This window comes from Triticum urartu, chromosome 6A (genome assembly GCF_056163025.1).
Source record: "Triticum urartu cultivar PI428250 chromosome 6A, HENAU_Tu73, whole genome shotgun sequence".
Classification (NCBI taxonomy): Eukaryota; Viridiplantae; Streptophyta; class Magnoliopsida; order Poales; family Poaceae; genus Triticum; species Triticum urartu.
Window position 1 is genome coordinate 563,283,195 of NC_141878.1, and position 22,496 is coordinate 563,305,690.

The 22,496-nt window shown below is 47.5% G+C and overlaps 1 long non-coding RNA gene and 1 pseudogene across 10 annotated transcripts; one reads left to right on the plus strand and one right to left on the minus strand.

Annotated features, from left to right (window-relative positions):
- Positions 1 to 794: 794 nt before the first annotated feature.
- On the minus strand, positions 795 to 21,717 carry LOC125515064 (uncharacterized). 10 transcript variants are annotated; one of them, XR_015608850.1, is made up of 5 exons: positions 21,294 to 21,717; positions 21,007 to 21,188; positions 18,952 to 20,327; positions 18,613 to 18,807; positions 795 to 1,064 (listed from the first exon to the last, which is right to left on the minus strand). It is a non-coding gene; the product is annotated as an uncharacterized LOC125515064 (long non-coding RNA). The 10 variants fall into 10 exon arrangements; XR_015608849.1 differs by lacking the exon at positions 795 to 1,064 and adding an exon at positions 1,073 to 2,417; XR_015608853.1 differs by lacking the exon at positions 795 to 1,064 and having other exon boundaries at positions 18,442 to 18,807; positions 18,952 to 19,075; positions 19,197 to 20,327.
- LOC125515063 (L-type lectin-domain containing receptor kinase SIT2 pseudogene) lies at positions 13,122 to 17,794 on the plus strand (annotated as a pseudogene).
- Positions 21,718 to 22,496: the final 779 nt, after the last annotated feature.

Here is a 22,496-nt window from a genome sequence, read left to right on the forward strand (position 1 = left end):
ATGTGGATATGGAGGTGGTGAGTACCACACTGGGCAGCCCGGCGGGATCCTTCCCATGCAAGTACCTAGGGCTACCGCTCACAATCCGGAAGCAATCCGCATCGCAGCTCCAAGGACTGGTGGACCAACTAGCTTCTCATCTTCCCACCTGACGGGCCACCTTTCTGCCGAAGAGTGGTCACCTCCTCCTGGTACAATCGGTTCTTTGTGCAATCCCAATTCACGCAATGATGGCTCTGGATGTCCCGCCAAAAACGATCAAGGCAATGACAAAATTCTGTAGGGGTTTCTTGTGGTGCGGCAAGGCCCAAGCTAACGGTGGAAATTGTGCAATGGCGTGGGAAACAGTTTGCATCCCTAAATGGGCTGGAGGTCTTGATATTCCCAACCTTGGATGGTTAAACTGTGCAATGCAGGCGAGATGGACATGGTTACAGCGAGCCGACCCTACAAGATCCTGGTGCGAGTTTCAGATAAAGGTACCTAAGGAATCCTTGGCTCTCTTTTGAGCGGCAGCGAGAACTACGATTGGAGATGGGAGATCCTCCCTGTTTTGGGAGGACCGATGGCTGAACGGCTACCGGCTACAAGATATCACACCAATGATCTATGATGCGGTGCCGGGCAGGGTTAAGAAGGATAGGACAATGCACTACGCAATTAGGGAGGACTTTTGGGCGCGTGTAACGCCCTCGATGCGGTTATATCTCCCACGTGTCGAAGCACGACTTAGAGGCATAACCGCATTGAAAGCAATGTCGCAAGTGAGGTAATCTTCACACAACCCATGTAATACATAAGGGAAAGAGATACATACTTGGCTTACAATCGCCACTTCACACAATTACATGAATAAAACATTACATCAACCAGATACAATCAAGGTCCGACTACGGAACCAAAATAAAAGAAGACTATCCCAAATGCTACACAGATCCTCGATCGACCCCAACTGGGCTCCACTACTGATCAACTAGAATGAAACAACACAAAGGACAAGATCTTATCGAGCTCCTCCTTGAGCTTGGTTGCGTCACCTGCTCAGTAACATCGGCACCTGCAAACTGGTTTTGGAAGTATCTGTGAGTCACGGGGACTCAGCAATCTCACACCCTCGCGATCAAGACTATTTAAGCTTATAGGTAGGGTAAAAGGTATGATGTGGAGCTGCAGCAAACGACTAGCATATATGGTGGCTAACATACGCAAATGAGAGCGAGAAGAGAAGGCAAAGCACGGTCGAGAAACTATGATCAAGAAGTGATCCTAGAACAACCTACGTCAAGCATTACTCCAACACCGTGTTCACTTACCGGACTCCGCCGGAAAGAGACCATCACGGTTACACACGCGGTTGATGTATTTTAATTAAGGTCCACTTCAGGTTTTCTACAACCGGACATTAACAAATTCCCATCTGCCCACAACCGCGGGCACGGCTTTTGAAAGTTCAAATCCCTGCAGGGGTGTCCCAACTTAGCCCATCACAAGCTCTCACGGTCAACGAAGGATATTCCTTCTCCCAAGACAATCCGATCAGACTCGGCATCCCGGTTACAAGACATCCTCGACAATGGTAAAAAAAGTCCAGCAAAGCCACTCGAATGTGCCGACAAATCCCGATAGGAGCTGCACATATCTCGTTCTCAGGGCACACCGGATAGGTCAAGCTATGAGTAAAACCAGCCCTTGAGTTGCCCCGAGGTGGCCCCGCAGGCTGCCCATTTCGGACCAACACTCAGAGGAGCACTGACCCGGGGGGGGGTGTTAAATAAAGATGACCCTTGAGTTTGCAGAACCCAAGGGAAAGAAAAAGGCTAGGTGGCAAATGGTAAAACCAATGTTGGGCATTGCTGGAGGAGTTTTATTCAAGGTGAACTGTCAAGGGGTTCCCATTATAACCCAACCGTGTAAGGAACGCAAAATCCGGGAACATAACACCGATATGACGGAAACTAGGGCGGCAAGAGTGGAACAAAACACCAGGCATAAGGCCGAGCCTTCCACCCTTTACCAAGTATATAGATGCATTAATTAAATAAAAGATATTGCGATATCCCAACAAAATATCCATGTTCCAACAAGGAACAAACTCCAATCTTCACCTGCAACTAACAACGCTATAAGAGGGGCTGAGCAAAGCGGTAACATAGCCAAATAATGGTTTGCTAGGACAAGGTGGGTTAGAGGCTTGGCTTAACAATATGGGAGGCATGATAAGCAAGTGGTAGGTATCGTAGCATAGGCATAGCAATAGAGCGAGCATCTAGCAAGCAAAGGTAGAAGTGATTTCGAGGGTATGGTCATCTTGCCTGAAATCCCGCAAGGAAGAAGAACGAGTCTATGAAAAAGATAAACGGACGTAGCCAACGGATCCTCACAAACGCAACGTTACCGGAATACCGAGAAGAAGTACACTAGAAAGAAAGCAAACAACATAGTAAACAATCATCACATAAGCATGGCACGATGCGCAAACAAGCATGATGCATGTCCGGTTTAAAGAGGCATGGCATGGCAAAATGCACAAACAATCCTACAAATTAAGTGAAGTTCAACATGCAACGAGTTGCATATTAAATGTTGGTTAACATGGCAAGAGGTGAAGCATAACAAAACTATACTATCTAAACAATTTAAATGGGGCCGGATATAACAAATAACGAATCCGGTAAATCCCCATATGTCTTAGTAATTTATTGCAACAACAATCTAAACATTTAAATGTTATTATCATGATGCGAATGACATATGCAAGTTTATGCAAGTTTTAAGGCAATGTTGACATGAGCATTATGAAGCATTTGTCGCCATGGCGGAAGGAAAAAGGGGTGCCACAGCGGCGAAATGGAAATGTTACCATGGCAACATTCCGGTTCTGGTAATTCGATTGAGATACCGATGCAAAGGAGAAGTGTGCGGATGCGTGCAAAAGATGGTGGGGCACTCCCAGATACCGGGTGTCCCATGAGTCGACGATGGTGACAAGGCAAAAGAGGGTCAACGTGCACCGAAAATTCGAGCACGAAGCAAGCACGAGCATCTCATACATCACACATGCATTCATTCTCGGAAGGTCGTCTCGGCGGTTATACCTTTGAAGCGTGCGTTATCGGAGGGGTTCAGGTTCGATGCGGACGTAGTGGAAGTAGGCGTTCTCGCGACGGTAGAGGAAGTAGGGGTACATGACGACGGTAGAGGTACTCGTGATCTTGGCGGCGGTAGTTGTTCACGTTCTTAGTTGCACAATTTTCCGTAGATGTTCGGGATCACGGCGAGGGACTTGTCGAATCCAGGGTCTCAGTCGTCGGTAGTGGTACACGTTTCGAAGGTGAACTTGACGAACTCGACTCCCTTCGGGGTTGTCGTGGTACTTGGCGTCTTCGGACCCGCCAGTCTCGTTCTTGCGACAATAATTGAACTTGAAGTTATTGGTTCATGGGTCTTCGGCGTCGGTAGCCGTACACATATCGTAGAGGAACTTGGTCTTGCGAAGAGGTACTTGACGGTAGTGGTACTTGACGCGTTCGAGGGTCGTTCATGTCATGGTACTTGGGCAAAATCCTCGGAGAAGGTGCTTGACGGTCCGGGTACGGTTCTTGGTGTCTCATCCTTGCTGATCCAAAACAAACGCGAGACGGAAGGCCTCTGGTGGGCAGCAGCAAGGCAGGGACGGGAGGATCCGACCCAACGCGACCGGATCTGGCGATCTCCGGTGACGAATGTAGCAGGGCGGCGACGTGAGGCTTGACAGCATGGACTTGAAGCGAGGAGGAGGCCACGACAGGAGGTCGGCGACGTGGTGGAGCAAGGTAGGGGCTCCGGTCCACTGCTGTTGCTGATGCCGGCACCGCGGACGAGGCAGGGAGACGGCGCGACGCTCGCCGGAGATAGAGCCGGCGGTGGAGGGCGGTCCTGGTGCGGGCACCATGGCCGGAGGCGGGGAGGTACTTGGGCGGCGGGAGGAGCAGCTCCGGCAGGACGAGGGACTCGGCGACGCGGACTTGGGGCGCCGGCGACGGCGACGTCTGCGGGTGCAGAGGACGACGGCTGCAGGCGCGGGTGCTCGAGGAGCTCCTCTCCTCGAGCACTCGGTGACGGGGACTTTGCGAGGAGGAGGCGCCGGCGACGGGCGACGTCTTGTGCTACAGAGGGAGGCGCGCGGGAGGCTGCGAGAGGCGGGAGAGAGAGACTGCGAGAGGATGAGGATCGATCGGAGGGAGAGGAAAACGGGGACGAGGCGATGCTCTCTGGCGGCGGAGGGAGAGGGGATCGGGAGAGGTGGCTCGGGCGCCTAGGGTTAGTTGTAGGTGGGCTGGCGCTGCCGGGCCTTAGAGGCCACTGGAGACTGGGCCTAGGCGGCTGCGGGAGAACTTAGAGGAGGCCGGCCTGGGTCGGGTCAGAGAGGCCCAGTTGGGCTGGCTCTCTTCTCTCCATCTTATTTTCTTTAACAGAAAACAAGAGAAGAAAAAAAAGAAAGAAAGAGGGAGGTTAGGGAATGGAGTTGGACTCGCGGATAAATTTCCCGGACTCACAAAAATGAGTTTGACCCAAGAAAAATAGAAACGGCAAGATTGAAAGATACAAATTCAAACTCATTTGAATTTAATTCAAATGGGTTTGAACTAGGACTTGGTTATAGAAGTGTCTAAAAATGTTAAGGTTTTTGGTGGAACTCCGGAAAACGAAGAAAAGATATATGACAAGGTTAGAGACCAAGAGTTGAGAAGGAAAAGGCATGGGATATTTGCAAGTGTGTTATGGTTAATTCCAAATAAATGGAATAATTTATCATAGCTCCCTAATATTGGGATATATGTTGTAAAGAGAATCACCACGTGAATTCCCTCGGTTTAAATGGACCGAAGATCCATGCAATTTATTTAGTTGAGATGCAAAAGATTTATGACATGATGACATGATGCAATGCACACGATGCAAAGATGAATGCAACAGACGAAACAAAACACCCAACGAAACCCGAAAACCCTGGAAGGCATCTACAACTCCGGTCTTGGGGCGTTACAGCGCGTAACTTTGGTTTGGAGCCGAGTGAGGACCAATTGTTGGAGTTCCTGACCCTATGGGATCGAATGGCCGAGGTGGAGCTAAAGGGGGGCGCCATGGATACGGTACGTGGACTTGGGAGAAGAACGGGTGGTTCTCGACAAGGTCAGTGTATGCCGCCAAGTTCTATGGCAGAGAAGTCTCTCGACGGCCAATTTCATATGGAAATCAAAAGCGCCACTTCAATGCAAGTTCTTCACCTGGCTGGCTATCAAGGATAGGTGTCGGACGTCCGACTGTCTAGCTAGAAGGGGGCTGCCGCACCAAGATAAATGTCCGTTATGTGACCAATAGGAAGAAACGATTAACCACATCCTCCTTTGGTGCGTTTTTGGGAGGCAGGTTCGGGCGGTCATTGGCGCGGCTCTTGACTCGTTGGATTGGACGCCCACAAATGAGGGTGTACTCGCAGACTGGTGCATCAACAAGGCATACAGACAACAAAAAGTAAAAGACATCAGGACGATCATTATACTCTTTTCGTCCGGAATTACTTGTCATCAAAATGAATGAAAATGGATGTATCTATAACTAAAATACATTTAGATACATCCATTTCAATGACAAGTATTTCCGAACGAAGGGAGTACTAGGTATATGGATTTTGTGGAAACATTGGAACACCATCGTGGTTGACGGAGCAACGCCATCCTTAGACTGGCCACAGTGGGAGTAACTTAGCAGTAACATCGAGTCCAACTCAGCAAATTTACTTATGTGGCAATGAGTTAATGACGAGAGAGGTAGTTAGAGTAACTTAGCTAGTTACTGTAACATCACGTGTCCCAATGCAATATGAGTCGATAACCTAATAAATGAACCTTTGCATGACACTACACTTATATTACTATCCACTATGAAGGTAGTACTCCCTCTGTTTTTATTTAGTTCGCATATTAGTTTTGGTCAAAGTCAAGCTTTACAAACTTTGACCAAGTTTATATACAAAAATATTAAGATATACAATAACAAATCAACAACATTAGATTTATTATTAAATGTACTTTCACATCGTATAGATTTATTATGACAAATGTCTATATTATTTTCTATAAACTTGGTCAACTTTACGAAGTTTGACTTCAGTCAACTCTAATATGCAGAGTAACTAAAAATAGAGAGAGTAACATAGTATAAAAATATGTGTATGTTACTAGTATACGTTACTCTCCATTATGGCTAGTCTTAGACCTCATTATCGCTGCTATTGAGAAGGAGAGCAGAAGTTGGTGCCACGCGGATCTGATAAAGGGCGACCTCGGCGCCTTCTTGGGCAGCCTAGCTAGGTGGGTGAGAGTAGCTAGTTTTCAGGCCGCTTGTGGTGGAGTAGTGCTTGCATGTAACATATAACTAACTTGTAACACTACTTGTGCTCTTTAATTACCCCCCTCCTCTCTCTCTCTCTCTTATTAAGATGATACATATACTCGTGTGTATTTTAGAAAAAATAATAATGCCACTAATAGCACGTTATAGCGTGTAGAGAATTATTTTGTTAAATTAATGAGTGTATAATATCTCGCTAATAGCACGATATAGCATGCTATATCATGCTGATAGCATATTTTAAGGTGCGGCGCTATTTTATATAGCATGCTATTTTTTTCCTTGATGAAAGTTAGGGGAGGACAAATCCCGTCCGTGGACATGTCCGACTCGGATTTCGTGTTTGAGATGCCTTTAGGGCATCTCCAATGGCAATTCACAAATTTTCTCCCGCATCCGTCCACAGACACGGACGCGGGGAGGCCGGCATTCAACCATAGCCGTAAATGTCCTTCTCTGTTAAAATTTAATCGCCAAATTACTACGTGATTTCCTTTAAAAATCTGTGATTAGTAGCTTTTTGTTTGGCAGAAGGCTATTAATCTACGTGCCAGTAGTTTCCGCCAAAGCTAGCTGCTTCCGCCACTGAGCTAGCTTCCTTTTGCCAAATGAGCTTGGTCATTTTCAAACCTTCCACAAAAGGCCAAATCTATTTACAAAGCTTCTGCCATTTCGTCAACGTGTGATAAAGAATCTTAATAGAAAACAAATCATCTTGCCAAATGCTAATCATATGACAAGAAGTAACCTTTCCCCAAATGCCTAAATATATTTGCAAAGCTTTCGCCAAATGCTCATATACTAATCACCTTGTCAAATTCTAATCATATGGCAAAAAATAACCTTCCGTCAAATGCCAAAATATATTTGCAAAGCTTTCCACAAATGCTCATATACTAATCACCTTGCCAAATGCTAATCATATAACAATTATATAGCAAGAAGTAACCTTCTGTCAAATACTCAACTATATTTGCAAAGCTTTCGTCAAATGCCCAAACACTAATCACCTAAACATGCTAGCCTTCCACTAATCAGCGGCCTTCCGCCATCCGGACAAAGAGGTGGGGTACGTGGTGTCTTTTGGTTTGTCATGAGGATGTCTGGACTCCCGCAAAACTCTTCATGTTTGTCTCCGTTTTGCGGAAGAAAGTACGTCCGGACTGCTGAGTATAATGATTAGATTGGAAACATAGGATAGACTAGGATGTATTCCGACTTGTCTTGTACTTCGAGTAGATTATGTACTCCTATATATATGCCGATGAGGCTCAAGCAAAGAACATCTATCGATTCCACCAACCCCTCTCTCTTCATTCTAACATGGTATCAGCCTAACCGATCCAACCCTAGCTGCCGTCCGCTGCTTCCGCTCCGTGCTGCCTCCGGACCGCGTTAGATGGCTTCCGTGGTCTGGACAACGCGGGCCGGACGGTTGCGGGAGGTTTGTGGGTCCGCCTTGAAGATGCCCCTTATGCTGATTCAGAGAAATATCACTATGATTTTCCTCTTTGGACAAATATCACTGTAATTTTACCGCACCTCTAAATGCCATTCGTAGAATTTCAAACCGAAAGAGAAACCGGGAAGCTACGGCTGGGGTGGAGAAGCAATCTTGCTACATACAGTATTTTTTTATGGTTAATTTTCTCTTCAAGGGGAAGACCTCGGAGAGCTATCACCTGCACTTCCTAGTTTCGTAATGACAGTTTTATAGTTGCCACACTGTTATCAGTCTTGGTTCTACACACACAGACATTATTTCTTAGTATTTGTTTGTTATAAAGTTCTACTCTAATGTTTTCCCCTTCCTCCTGGGCACTTCTTCTTTTGCATTTAAAAATGTAATAATTCACCAAAAAGTACCAGGTCATAAATGGTAAATAGCGTTTGTAGGTATGAATTATTTGGGAACTTTCTGCGAAGAAAATATATTTTGCTGTTTGTTTTTCCATGCCAGCAGCATTGGGTTTGGGATTAAGGAGTTACGAGTCATGCTACGTCGCATCTAAGTTGCTCACAAACATTCTTAGTACAAACTGTTCAGAACAGTAGCTGCGAGATGAAATTCAGCTGGCTAATATTCACTCGAGTGTTGATTCAGTATATATTACTTTTTTTTGCGGGACAGTTTATATTACTTCATGTGAGATAACAACTAATTCAAAAATAAAGAGGACATCAGAATTCTGGAAAGCAACTGCAGTGACAACCGAATTAAATGTCTTACACATCACATGATACTTATATTTACCCCTTCGCTCCTCCTCCTAGCCAACAACAGTGAACATGCGTCTAGGGTTTTGCCTCCCGTCGGCGACGCCGCCAATCCACCTCGTCTTCTGTGGCCTTAGGGCATCTCCAGCCGCGTCCCCAACAGGGCCCCCCAGGCCAAAAACGGCCCAGTCGCGCCCCCAGAACGCCGAAAATCGCCGGTTCGGACCTTTTTTCCGCCCGGCGGTCACAGGCCGAACCCGGCGCGCTGGGGAGCCGTTGGGGGCTCCGGCGCTAGGGAAAAGCACACCTGGCCCACACCGCCAGGGGAAAAGTCAAGGTTTTCTTCCCCGACTCGCCTCGCACCCCCCGCGCCCTCGGCCACCACTAGCTGTATCCCGGCGACGGCCGCCGCCCGACTCCGGTAGATAGCCATTCCCCGCCGGAAAATAGCAGCGCTTCGCCGCGGCAGCCCCTCCCGCAACAGCTGGGCGTTTCCGGTCACAGTTTCCGGCCGCGGAGGCGCGGTTTAACGGCGGGTTCACGGCCACCGAGCGCAAGGTGTTCGGCGATTTGCCCGTCTCGGCGATGGACTCGGATGAGGAGGAAGAGCTCGCCGCGCTGCTGGAGGAGGAAGCCGCGGCCGACGTCCAGGAAGAAGAGCATCTGATGGTGCTCGCCGCCCTCGCCCAGCTGCTGGCGAGCAGTGAAAAGCCGCGGCGAGGTGGCTCGGCGCCGGGGCGGGTGAAAGCAAAGAACCGGCATCGTCTGCAAGGCTACTGCATGCTCTACTCCGACTACTTCGCCGATGCTCCACTTCATGGCGAGAGAACATTTCGGCGCCGTTATCGGATGAGCCGAAATCTCTTCCTCAGGATTGTGAATTCCATCCGGGAGTTCGACAACTACTTCAAGTGCAAGATGGATTGCACTGGCGCTCTTGGATTCACCTCCATCCAGAAGTGCACGACAGCGATGAGGATGCTTGCATATGGAGCTCCCAGTGATTCACTCGACGACTATGGGCGCATGGCCGAGTCCACCAGCATAGAGTGTTTCTACAAGTTCTGTCGGGCAGTGGTGGCAGTGTTTGGGCCACAATACTAGAGAACACCCAATGCGGAAGACACTGCTCGGATCCTAGCCCAGAATGCAGCAAGAGGATTTCCTGGGATGCTTGGAAGCATCGACTGCATGCATTGGAAATGGAAGAACTGCCCATTTGGTTGGCAGGGGATGTACAAAGGCGCCAAAGGCGGTTGCAGTGTGGTGCTTGAGGCGGTAGCCACACAGGACCTCTGGATTTGGCACTCCTTTGGTATGCCAGGAACTCACAATGACATCAACGTGCTGCAGTGCTTTCCTGTTTTTGCCAAGATCGTTGAGGGCCATTCTCCTCCGGTGAACTTCGAGATCAATGGGCACCAATACAACAAGGGGTACTATCTAGCTGACGGCATCTATCCGAGATGGTCGACATTTGTGAAGACGATCTCAAACCCTGTGGCAGGAGGCAAGAACGCCTGGTTTGCGAAGGTTCAGGAGGCTTGCAGGAAGGATGTCGAGCGGGCATTTGGTGTGCTCCAATCTCGATTCGCTGTTGTTCGGTAGCCTGCTCAGACCTGGTCGAAAGATCAAATGTGGGAGATCATGACTTGCTGTGTCATCTTGCACAACATGATCATCGAGAGCGAGCAAGAAGACCCAGTGTTTGACACTGAACCATACTACAGGCAGGGTCCTCTAGCCGAAGTTGATCACCAGCTACCGGCAACTTGGACTGCCTATCTCAGTATGCGTCAGGAGATCCGAGACCCACAGGTGCATCATCAACTGCAGAAAGATCTGATTGAGCACCTATGGAGGCTCAAGGGGGACGCCGTGTGATGAAATACGAGTTTTTATTTGTTGAACTATATAATTTGTATTGAACTATTTGTTGTTGTAGTATTTTGTTGAAGTATTTGATTTTTCTGTGATGAAATATGTGATAAGAAATAATTATGTTGATAATTGAACACCGAGACACGGCGAAACCATGCCGAATATGGGCCTATTCTCGCCCATATGGGCCGTTTATTCTCGAAATTGGGCTGCAAAGTGGGCCAATTTCGGTGCCTGGGGGCGAGCTGGGGGCGACGACTGGGCGCAAAACCGTCCCCAGCGCCGATTGTATCGCCGGCTCGCCCCCAGGAGGCGATTTTTATGCGTCCTGGGGGGGCCAACGGCTGGAGATGCCCTTAGGGCCATGGAGACATGATGGATCCTGACTCTTGCCGATGAGAGGCCTCCGTTTTTATTTGTTTATTTGAGTTTTGCTAGGATTTATTTTTTGTTCTGAAAGACAAGACAACGACGATGAAAGAAGGAATAAGGGTTTCCTCATCTAGCCCCCGTTCCGGTGGTGGATCTAGCATTGTTGGAGAGCGTGTGAAGATATGTCTCTGGCGGATCTCGCATGATTCGGTCGGTGGTCATCTTTGGTGGATCCACCCGGATCCAGTCTTCATTCGCCTACGTCAGTGTGTCCTCAAATTCTACGCATCTTTATCGGCGACGGTTGTTGTTCTGGTCAGCTGGTCCTACAAGGTCTTAGGGCATCTCTAGCCGTTGGCCCCCCAGGACGCATAAAAATCGCCCCCTGGGGGCGAGCCGGCGATGTACTCGGCGCTGGGGGCAGTTTTGCGCCCAGTCGTCGCCCCCAGGCGCCGAAATTGGCCCACTTTGCAGCCCAATTTCGGCGAATAAACGGCCCATATGGGCGAGAATAGGCCCATATTCGGCGTGGTTTCGCCGTGTCTCGGCGTTCAATTATCAACACAATTATTTCTTATCACATATTTCATCACAGAAAAATCAAATACTTCAACAAAATACTACAACAACAAATAGTTCAATACAAATTATATTATTCAACAAATAAAAACTCGTATTTCATCACGAGGCGTCCCCCTTGAGCCTCCATAGGTGATCAATCAGATCTTTCTGCAGTTGATGATGCACCTGTGGGTCTCGGATCTCCTGACGCATACTGAGATAGGCAGTCCAAGTTGCCGGTAGCTGGTGATCAACTTCGGCTAGAGGACCCTGCCTGTAGTATGGTTCAGTGTCAAACACTGGGTCTTCTTGCTCGCTCTCGATGATCATGTTGTGCAAGATGACACAGCAAGTCATGATCTCCCACATTTGATCTTTCGACCAGGTCTGAGCGGGGTACCGAACAATAGCGAATCGAGATTGGAGCACACCAAATGCCCGCTCGACATCCTTCCTGCAAGCCTCCTGAACCTTCGCAAACCAGGCGTTCTTGCCTCCTGCCACAGGGTTTGAGATCGTCTTCACAAATGTCGACCATCTCGGATAGATGCCGTCAGCTAGATAGTACCCCTTGTTGTATTGGTGCCCATTGATCTCGAAGTTCACCGGAGGAGAATGGCCCTCAACGATCTTGGCAAAAACAGGAAAGCACTGCAGCACGTTGATGTCATTGTGAGTTCCTGGCATACCAAAGAAGGAGTGCCAAATCCAGAGGTCCTGTGTGGCTACCGCCTCAAGCACCACACTGCAACCGCCTTTGGCGCCTTTGTACATCCCCTGCCAACCAAATGGGCAGTTCTTCCATTTCCAATGCATGCAGTCGATGCTTCCAAGCATCCCAGGAAATCCTCTTGCTGCATTCTGGGCTAGGATCCGAGCAGTGTCTTCCGCATTGGGTGTTCTCTAGTATTGTGGCCCAAACACTGCCACCACTGCCCGACAGAACTTGTAGAAACACTCTATGCTGGTGGACTCGGCCATGCGCCCATAGTCGTCGAGTGAATCACTGGGAGCTCCATATGCAAGCATCCTCATCGCTGTCGTGCACTTCTGGATGGAGGTGAATCCAAGAGCGCCAGTGCAATCCATCTTGCACTTGAAGTAGTTGTCGAACTCCCGGATGGAATTCACAATCCTGAGGAAGAGCTTTCGGCTCATCCGATAACGGCGCCGAAATGTTCTCTCGCCATGAAGTGGAGCATCGGCGAAGTAGTCGGAGTAGAGCATGCAGTAGCCTTGCAGACGATGTCGGTTCTTTGCTTTCACCCGCCCCGGCGCCGAGCCACCTCGCCGCGGCTTTTCACTGCTCGCCAGCAGCTGGGCGAGGGCGGCGAGCACCATCAGATGCTCTTCTTCCTGGACGTCGGCCGCGGCTTCCTCCTCCAGCAGCGCGGCGAGCTCTTCCTCCTCATCCGAGTCCATCGCCGAGACAGGCAAATCGCCGAACACCTTGCGCTCGGTGGCCGTGAACCCGCCGTTAAACCGCGCCTCCGCGGCCGGAAACTGCGACCGGAAACGCCCAGCTGTTGCGGGAGGGGCTGCCGCGGCGAAGCGCTGCTATTTTCCGGCGGGGAATGGCTATCTACCGGAGTCGGGCGGCGGCCGTCGCCGGGATACAGCTAGTGGTGGCCAAGGGCGCGGGGGGTGCGAGGCGAGTCGGGGAAGAAAACCTTGACTTTTCCTCTGGCGGTGTGGGCCAGGCGTGCTTTTCCCTAGCGCCGGAGCCCCCAACGGCTCCCCAGCGCGCCGGGTTCGGCCTGTGACCGCCGGGCGGAAAAAAGGTCCGAACCGGCGATTTTCGGCGTCCTGGGGGCGCGACTGGGCCGTTTTTCCGGCGCCAGCGCCGAAAAAGTGGCCTGGAGGGGCCTGTTGGGGGCGCGGCTGGAGATGCCCTTAGGATGATGACTTCCCGACTAACTATTACAAAAAAATTTGTCCGGCTTTAGCAAGGAAGGGGTGATGATGGCGGCGCCTTCAGCTCGCTTTACTGCTTGTAGTCGTCGCTAGGCGATCTACTGATCTAAATGTAATTTTTATTATTTCTGATGTTCTTTATACTACCATGATTGACAATGAATACATAAAAAAATTCCAAAAAGAATCATATAGAGTATATTTTAGTGGACTTACTAATATTTTTATTACTCTATTAGTAGCGGAGAAACTATAGACAAGTACTAGTACAACGTTTGAGGTGACGCAGATCCGTAACCCACGGTATTAACGATGGGTAGGCCCAATAGCATTCTACTTAGAACACAACGTACAGTTGAGGAAATATGTTAGCATACGCAACCTCTGCCTCCACTCCAAAAAAGTTAAGGGCTTTGTTTTAAAAAAAAGAGTTAAGGGTTCCTCTTCCTCGGGCCGGCGCCACCGCTAGTCTGCCTCATGTTCGGTGGTCTTAGGACCATAGGGTGTGGTGGATCTCGGCCCTTACCGATGGGAAGGCTTTGTTTTTAGACGTTTCCTTGAGTTTTATTAAGGTTAAGCCCAATCACATTCTACTTACAATACAAAGTACAGTTGAGGAAATCTGTTAGCATATGCAGCCGTCACCTTCTCTCAAAAAAAGTTTAGGATTTCTCTACCTCCTGACGGCGCCGGTGCCAGTCCACCTCATCTCCAGTGGCCTTAGGGCCAGGGGGTGGTAGATGTCTTCCCTTGCTTGCTGGTGGGAGATCTCAGTTTTTAGATGTTTTTTTTGAGTTTTTTAGGGTTTGTGTCCTACTCAGGAAAAGAGATGGCGGCGGCTCTCTAAAGATGGAATCATGTTCTTCCCGCCTAGCCCCCGCCCTAATGGTGCGTCTAGCACCGTCAGAGGGCGTGTGAAGGTGTGTCTGACGGATCACGGAGGATTCGGTCGATGGTTGTCTTTGGTGGATCTACTCAGATCCGGTCTTCATTCGTCTAGGTTCGTGTGTCTTCAGGTTGGATCCTCCTGATCTATGCATCTCTTCATCGGTGGCGGTTGCTGTTCTGGTGCGCTGGTCCTATGGGGCCTTATCACGATGACTTCTCGGCTGTCTACTACAACAAGTTTTTTCCGACTCCGGCAAGGGAGGGGCGATGACAGCGGCCCGCGTTCGGCTCAGTTCAGTACTTATAGTTGTCACTAGATGGTCTAGAGATCTGAATGCAATGTTTACTAATTCTGGTATTCGTTATACTGCCATGATTGAAGGAAATATGTTAGGCATACGTGAATTTATATTCAACGATTAGAGTAGGCTGCTTTTTTTAATGTTTGAATGGACGAAAGATGGATGATACGCTTTGAATTAGACTAATGACTTTATGGAGGATAATATTTTATATTTTAAGAAGTATTTTTTTTCTCGTTTTGTAATGGAAATATTAAAATTCAACCGTAAGATATTGCCAGTTTCTAACAAGATGACGTGGAAAATTTGTGTGGAGGCAATACTGTTCTGTAGGGCTTTCGATAACACATTTCCAAGATGTATTTTCTTACAAAAGCACAGATAGATAATGATCACCTTATGCATAACTACCAATACTTCTAGACAACCATAGGTGTAGAATGTTAAATTGCTGTCAGACAGTCCATCTTTAGGTGTAGCTGTTCCCCCTTTTTTTTTACTATAAATGAGGGTAGAAAAGTTGATTAAGATCATCTACCATTGCTGTAACGGCATAAGAAATTTCAACCGAAAAGAAGAAGATTATGAAGGTAAAAGGAGATCCTCTGGACCTGCCACTCTATGGTGTGAGCTGCCCCGTTCCCATCATCCCAATGTAGTCACCAAAAGTCACAGTCGGTGCATTCAAGCATGACACTATGCATCAAGTTTCTTTTCCAGTTCTTGTTCATCTTTAAATTCGACGGTATACTTTATTTCCAGCTGACCCAGTTTATACGTCTGAAGACTACAGGAAGGTTCACCGAGATGCTGTGCCGTTGCTGCAACGGCACGTCAATTTTGAAATTAATGGCTGTAATGTAAGTAAATAGTACGTTGCTAGTGGCACCCTAAAAAATATACCCTGCTAGTGGTAGATAGATAAAGCTGGATCAAAGCTCTGTTCTGGATACACCTGCTTATGCCACTTTTCATGCCCATGACCAGCATGAAGCCTGTCTCCTTTTTGCTACTCATCAAACTACTCTTTCTTGGCCTTAGTGTGGCACCCTTCATTGCCGGCGATGAGCATCAGTTCAGCTTCTCCGGCTTTTCCAACACCAACCTCACCCTTGACGGTGCGGCCTCGGTCACGCCCAATGGATTACTTATGCTCACCAATGGCTCGGCCCTGAGCATGGGCCATGCCTTCTATCCGAGTCCGCTGCACTTCCACAATTTGTCCGATGGGACTGTACAGACCTTCTGCATCTCGTTTGTCTTCGCCATCGTCCCCACCTACAAGGACTTGAGCAGCAATGGCCTCACCATGTTCATTGCACCGAGCAAGAATTTGCCAGCAGCGATGCCAATACAGTTCTTGGGTCTTCTCAACGACCAGAATAATGGCAATGAAACAAACCACATCTTCGCAATCGAGCTAGACACCTTTCAGAACTTGGAGTTCGAGGACATCAACGACAACCATATCGGTATTGACATCAACAGTCTCTATTCCATAAAATCCCACAATGCTGGCTTCTACCACGACGAGAGTGGCACCTTCCAGAGCTTGGGTCTCGATAGCCAAGAGGCCATGCAAGTGTGGGTGGACTACCACAGAGAGAAGACACAGATCGATGCCACCATGGCTCCTCTCGGCATGGTCAAACCTACAAGACCAACGGTTTCGGCCAACTACAACCTCTCAAGTGTGCTCACAGATGTGGCATACATTGGCTTCTCATCTGCACAAGGCAAGATAAACACGAAGCACTATGTGCTGGGTTGGAGTTTTGGCATGAACAGTCCTGCTCCAGCTATCAATCTCACCATCCTGCCAACACTACCTTCTGATCCTCATACCAAGTATCGACACCGTCTCTGGCTATTGGAGATCATTCTACCACTAGCAACGGCAGCACTCATCCTGTCTGTGGCTGCCGTTGTTTCCCTACTTGTGCGGAGGCATTTCAGGTATGCAGAGTTACGTGATGACTGGGAGGTCGAATTCGGTCCACACCGCTTCTCGTACAAGGATTTGTTCCATGCAACAGAGGGATTTGACGACAAAAACCTCCTAGGGGCCGGAGGATTTGGAAGAGTATACAGAGGGGAGCTGCCAAGGTCCAAACTAAGGGTGGCTGTGAAGAGGGTGTCGCATGACTCGAAGCAAGGCATGAAGGAATTCATCGCCGAAATTGTTAGCATTGGCCGCCTTCAAAATCCAAATCTCGTACACTTACTTGGCTATTGCAGGCGTCAAGGTGAGCTCCTGTTAGTGTATGAGTACATGCCCAAAGGAAGCCTCGATAAGTACTTGTATGGTGAAGTGAACAACTCCACATTAAGTTGGGATCAGAGGTTTTGGATCATCAGGGGCATCGCGTCTGCACTGATTTATCTCCACGAGGAGTGGGAGAAAGTAGTTGTCCACCGAGACATCAAGGCAAGCAATGTGCTCCTTGATGATGAGTTGAACGCACGGTTGGGTGATTTCGGTCTAGCAAGGCTGTATGATCATGGTGTTGAGCAAGAAACTACTCGTGTTGTCGGCACCATCGGATACCTTGCTCCAGAGCTAGCACGGACGGCCAAGGGTACTCCTCTTACCGATGTATTTGCCTTTGGTGTATTTATTCTAGAGGTCACTTGTGGACAAAGACCTATCATGCAAAGCACACAAGATGAGCTGGTCATGTTGGTTGATTGGGTGCTTGAGCATGTGCAACAAGGATCACTCGAAGATGCAATAGATGTGAGGCTTAAAGGGCACTACAATGTCGGTGAGGCATATTTGGCGCTGAAGCTAGGACTACTGTGCTCACATCCATTTGTGTGTGCAAGGCCTAGCATGCGGCAAGTGATCCAATACCTAGATGGGCATATTGAACCACCAGAGCTACCAGCACACCAGAGCTTCCAAGCGCTGGCCTTGATGCAAAATGAAGGGTTTGATCCATACATCATGTCATATCCTTCATCAACGAATGTTGGCACAATATCAAGCATTTCAGGAGGAAGATGAGCACTATGTTTGATGGCATTGATAGTGCTTACTCATCAATGATGTACCCTATAGAACATACAGTGTCTGTAATAAGGCTAATGACAGTATGTAAGGTTTGTTGCGTCATCAACAAGATTGATAGGTCTGGTAGAATGATAAGTACCATCTAAATAAACAGTTTGTAATAGGAGGCTCAACCTCAGGTGCCCAGCTATCAACTCTGTAATATAAATTTCATAGTTTTCTGATTTCTTCATAAAAATGTTTTGTGATTGCCTATTCTTTGTGAATTTTAATATTTACTCATTTGTTTCTCATGCACATCTTTATTTCTGGCGGGGGGATTCTGTATCACCTGGTGATTTGTCAGTGTGCTTCAGCAAAATGACCTTGTTAGCTCGTCCTCCTACCCCCAGAACTGGCAAGCGCCAGGAACGGCTGAACCGGAACCAGAAGGCTGGTGGGGCGTTGCCAAGGACAGAGAATTCTCTTTTACGCTAGTCCAACCTAAACTCGAGTCACCACCCAATGGCCAGCAGAAGAAGCTTCTTCCAATTGCTTGTGATTTTTATAAGAGTTTGTCTACACTGCAGTCAGATACTTCTAGATCATCAGATCCAAATACAATGGCACCTGTATCTTCTTCCTCCTCTGGACATTAGCTCAGTCCAAGCCTAGGAATGGTTAAGGGGAATGGGAGCAGCTCCACGTTGTCGACAAGGTAACTCTCCTTGTACTGGGAACAACACTCGCACCACCTACTTCTATCCGGCCCCTTTCTTTTCCTCCCCGGCCCTTGACGCGCACGCTAAGGTCGCCCGCAGCAAAAGTAACCCATACTAGCAAAGAAAAGTTCAATAGTAACTAATTTAAGGAAACAGCTGGGTGTGCAATACTCCATGTATTATTGGTTGCAGCATCAGAAGAGGAACATAATTTTTACCAATGGATAAGAGCATGGAAGATGAAATGAAGTGACATTAGCATTCCATAAAGTATATGCACTTACTAAACAGGCACTAAAACAAACTGCAATATTTTTTGAAAAAATAAAATAAGCTGTAATTGAACTACAGTGCAACAGTATCATCAAACCTTAATGTCACCACTGTATCCAGCACTAACCAGAGAGCCATTTGTAGCATCACAACATAATCCAACTTCTTCTTTCACGTGTACAGTGCATTGCCAGTGAGCTATCAATGTAACTGCCACGACTAATCCCAGACTGAAGATTAAAATTTTCAAGCCAGCCACCTTCAGTGCCTAAAACAGTAAAATTACCACGCCCTGTTTATTGCACAAGACTGTCAGAAAAGAAAATGAATCATTAAGAATTTTAACCTCTGAGTCTTGGTAGTCCCAAGAAAGGTTGGTCTGATCTGGAGCCTACAAAGGAACTCAATACATCCAGATTAGAAAAACAAGCGTTACCTTATTGACTCAGTGCCTGAAGATGGTATCTGAACATGTTAACCAATAACAAAGTTCTGAAGAAGCCATACATGCTGTATATGGCATGTAATAATATTATACCAATCACGTGCACGCATCTCAGCTGAAAACATAGGATTTCATCAACTTAAAGGTCATACTTTTGTAAAGGTAAACATGTAAATAGAAAAAGGAATGCCAATCTGCCAAATAGCAAATGAGTAACAGATACAGTGCTACCACACCTATCATCTACAATTCTACCAACCCATTTAGGCACTAGTTGGTAATTTGGTGCGAAACTGCAGTGAGGGCTGCTGCAATTATGATAGACAATAGCCACATTAGTAAGATTCAATCGGTAAGAAAATGACAAGATAAAAACTTGGTATGTGAAACAGAGTTTTCTTGCATGCACTGCAATGTACCAGCATTGCAATATTCAACTTCCAAGTCTATGAACAGCACAATAGGTAACACCGGAAGGCTCCAATTGAAAAATCATCAGAGGTCCTGGATGTGGCAACATACATGATCAGAACAATTCAAAGGGACCTAATAATTTCTGACATCCATGAGAAGGTACCGGGTCGATGACAAAACAAAAGTACTGGGTCATGCAAGTCACGGACAGCGCCATGAGAATCCTGATCTGTGATCTCAAATCATGTCCGAGACGCTACCAGAGTCATTCATTGCATCAAACAAAATTCTACAAGGAACATCTACTCCATGTTAAAAAAAATCAAGAGCACCTATGTATAGACAGAAGTAAACGATGTCCTACTGTGGAACAATATCATTCCAAGCAGAGTAACGGTGGTCATCTCAAATTCTACAAATTGTTAACAAAAGAACCTGCAGGTCAAGATGTTGTTGGTAATTCTAAGTTTAAAGAGCAAAATTTTGTTGGTAATTCTAAGTTTAAAGAGTAAACTGTGGTTCTACCAAGAACAGTACTTGGGCTGCTGCTGCGCAGCAACATTTATATTCCCCCCCTTCACCCCCAGTGATGTGGGACTAAATATTCTCAGTCTAGTACATATTGTACAGTAGAGGCTGTTCTTACCCGAGCCCGAGCGGCCACGGCCGCCTGCCGCCCTGTCCCCGCCGCGCGCGCTGTCCACCACCACGCCGCCGACGCTGCGCTGGGTCCTCCTGCTCCACAACGCCGTCCGCCGGCGCCGGTGCTCGCCGGCCACCATCGATCTGCTTGACCTATCTAGAGCTGATCCACTCCACTCGCTCCGGCGCGCGAGAGGTCACTGCGGAAGAAGCGGAGGAAGGACGGCGGCGTGGAAGACGACGACGCATGGCTTGGGCCCCGGACCCTCGGTGAGGCGCTCACTTGGGCTTAGCTTGATGCGGCCCATTTCCTGCCATAGAAACTTCGTTTTACTGATGACACCCCGCACTTTGCTATTACTCAAAAAAAAAACCCGCACTTTGCTCAGAAAAGAAAAGATGACACCCCGCACTTTGTCGCGGAAATTAATTGCTATATACTTGATGAAGTTACGATATGAATATTTCATTATGTAGTCCAGAAAATATAATGCTTAATCATTTCATCTGATAAAGAGCTTTGCTAATTTTGTCTTTATCCAAATGAATATGTACTAAGACTTTTACAATAGACAAATAAAACACCATTCTGGTTTTCATGTAAAATAACAAAAATGTTAACTGGCCAACCACAATTTTTTTTACAATAGCACTAGTGTCTCTGGAACCGTTTCCTCCTTGCGCCAATTACTGGTGGGACATCACCAACGCCCAATCGTCGCCATATTGCCCCCTAATTTAATTTCATATGATGCATTCATCTTAGGGCAGACCTCAATGTAGTTAATATTATGTTTGAAGTGCTTTGTACTTCCGATGATCTGTGTCTTTTCTTAAAGGGCAGTGCTAGGCACTGGTCGACCGACACCAGCACCCCTCTCGCATCACACCTGTTCAATATGATGCCTTCTAATGGTCAGATCACTTCGTCCTTCCCCGACCCCAAAAAATCACACCAGATGCGCATGAGGAGAGAGCGCCAGGGAATACCGCCGGTTGCCGCCATGGACAGGCGAGGCGACTGCCCTTGAAGCATCGCCATCTCGCTGCCCTCGCACCGCCGCCGCTGGTCCCTGTTGTTGTCGTCGTCTCGCCTCGGTCCATGCTGTCCTTGTCGTCGCCCACATCAATAGCACCAGTGGTCACCAACACAAAAAATCATGTTGTCGATCCTAGCAACTCCGCCACCGGTTGTAGCATCAACATCACATGTAATGCCTATGCATCAAGACCAAGTACCGATTCAGGAAAACGTGTAGCTGGTCCCAGCAACTCACCTCGCCGGTTGCAACATTGGTGGTCGCGTGGGCCACCTACGCAACATCTCGTGGCATGGTTCCAGCTCGCCGTAGTCATCGTTGTAGCATCCCGAGGTGACAGTTCTAGTGCGAGTGGTCACCAGTTCCAACTCACTACTGTCGTCGTTGCAGCATCCGCGGTCGCGGTTCCAACTTTCTACGGCCATGGTTGCAGCTTCTTGCAATCGTGTTTCTTCGTCAGAGGGAAAGGGTGAGGTGGGCGACAGCCACCGGCACCCAAAGGAAAGACGTGCAAAGGTGGGCGGAGGCCATGGCCGGTCGGCACCGTAGCGGTAGTGGCCACGACAACTGCTGGGGAGAAGAGGAGAAGGTGAGCGTGTGGAGGAGAGATTTGGCTGCATGGATGAGATAAGGGAGAGAAAAGAGAGAAGAGGATCCGAGGAATATGAGTGGCTCGCGCTGTTACAAAGAGATAAAGGAGAGGGAGGGCGGTGTGTGAGCCTCATGTGAGACGTGTGTGCGTGATGTGGGCACACGACTGACGTAGTTTTCAGCCTGTCGAAATGTTTACTTTTCTTGAAAGTACTGTGATATTATGTACTGGGAGTGGGTCTTTTGCTCTTGGGCTCCATGGAGACTTATATTTTCAAACATTAAAAAATCAACTATTTAAATATAAAAAAATCTGAAAAAGATACACAAGTAATTATAGATGTATATTAAATGTGTGTGAAATTTCATCACGAAATACGTTTTTACGTGGTCTATAAAAACATCATGTGATTTAAAGTGAATAGTACATTTGCTAGAAATACCTGATTTTTTAAATTTCTGTGTAGCTCGCCTAGAAAGATATTTAATCATCAAACTTCACAGACAACATATATATCGATATGTATATGTATATGTATATTTTTTTCAGAATTTTTTGGAAAACTTTAAAATTTGAATTTTGAAGTTTTCAAATAGAGGGCTCCACGGAGCTCGAGCTCCATTAGGCAATTCCGAGTATGTAGTGCTCAAATAAAAATCCATGTCCATCCTCTTTTTGAAAACATCTTTATCTCTATCTCCACTACTTAAAAAGAATTTAAGATTTCATGTTTCATTTTTTCCCACCAGCTTTTCCTCCAACCTATTCTGTATGATAATCAACCACTTTAATTTATTTACTTCCTGAATCAATTTTACTTTAATTTACTTATCAAACTTCTGATCAAA